Here is a 1749-nt window from a genome sequence, read left to right on the forward strand (position 1 = left end):
TTTTTTTTTTTTTTGAGTTTCACTCTTGTTGCCCAGGCTGGAGTTCAATAGCATGATATTGGCTCACTGCAACCTCTGCCTCCTGGATTCAAGCGATTCTCCTGCCTCACCTCCTGAGTAGCTGGAATTACAGGCATGTGCACCACCACACCCAGCTAATTTTTGTATTATAAGTAGAGACAGGGTTTCTCCATGTTTCCCAAGCTGGTCTGGAACTTCTGACCTCAAGTGATCCACCCACCTCGACCTCCCAAAGTGCTGGGATTACAGGTGTGAGCCACTGTGCCCAGCTGCCACACACTTTTAAATGACCTGGTCTGATGTGAACCCAGAGCAGTAACTCCTTCATTACCAAAAGGATGGCCCAAGCTATTCATGAGGAATCCATCTCCATGATCCAAACACCTCCCACCAGACCTCACCTCCAACATTGGGGATTACATCTCAGCATGAGATTTGAGTGGGGACAAGCATCCTAACTATATCAAATGGTATTAATTCTTTGAACATTTGGTAGCATTTTCCAAAGAAAATTTGGCCTATTGATTCTTTTTTGAGAGTTTTAAAATTGCAAATTTAATTTCCTCAATAGATACAAGGCCATTCAAATTATATATTTCATAATGGGTGGGTTGTTGTAGTTTATGTTTTTTGGGGGAACTGGGTTATTTTAACTAAGCTGTTGAATTTACGTGTTCCCTTATTCATAGAGTTGTTCGTAGTGTTCTCTTATTAGCCTTTATGTGTCTGTAGGATCTGTCGTAATAGCCCATGTTTCATTTCTCTTTTTTTTTTTTTGAGATGGAGCCTTGCTCTGTCGCCCAGGCTGGAGTGCAGTGGCTCAATCTTGGCTCACTGCAAGCTCCCATTCCCAGGTTCACACCATTCTCCTGCCTCAGCCTCCCGAGTAGCTGGGACTACAGGCGTCCACCATGCCCAGCTAATGTTTTGTATTTTTAGTAGAGACAGGGTTTCACCATGTTAGCCAGGATGGTCTCAATCTCCTGACCTCGTGATCCACCCTCCTTGGCCTCCCAAAGTACTGGGATTACAGGTGTGAGCCACCGTGCTCAGACTCTTTTTTTTTTTAATTTTTATTTTTTTGAGATTGAGTTTTGCTCTGTTGCCTAGGCTGGAGTGCAATGGCATGATCTCAGCTCACTGCAACCTCTGCCTTCCAGGTTCAAGCAATTCTCCTGCCTCAGCCTCCCAAGTAGTTGGGATTACAGGTGCCTGCCACTATGCCCAGGGCTAATTTTTGTATTTTTAGTATAGATGGGGTTTCACCATGTTAGGCTGGTCTTGAACTCCTGACCTCAGGTGATCTGCCTGCCTCAGCCTCCCAAAGTGCTGGGATTACAGGCATGAGCCACCACACCTGGCCCTGTGTTTCAGTTCTATTGATAAATTGTGTCTTCTTTTTTTGTTGGTCTTGCTATGAGTTTGTCAATTTTGCTGATTTTTTCAGATTTATTTTTTGTTTCATTTATATTTTTCTATTCAAAAAATTTCTATTTCAATTTCACTAGTTTTTGCTCTTACCTTTATATTTCCTTCCTTCTACTGGCTTTGTATTTATTTGGTTCTTCTTTTCTAGATTCTTCTATTCTCTATTTTGATTTTTTATAGAGTCTTGTCCTGGTCTCTCACTCAGGCTTGAGTACAAAGGTGTGATCATAGCTTATTACAGCCTTGGACTTCTGGGCTCAGGCAACCACTTCTTCCTCTTCCTCCTCCTCCTCCCCTCCT

This window comes from Colobus angolensis, unplaced genomic scaffold, assembly GCF_000951035.1.
Source record: "Colobus angolensis palliatus isolate OR3802 unplaced genomic scaffold, Cang.pa_1.0 Scaffold120, whole genome shotgun sequence".
Taxonomy (NCBI): domain Eukaryota; kingdom Metazoa; phylum Chordata; class Mammalia; order Primates; family Cercopithecidae; genus Colobus; species Colobus angolensis.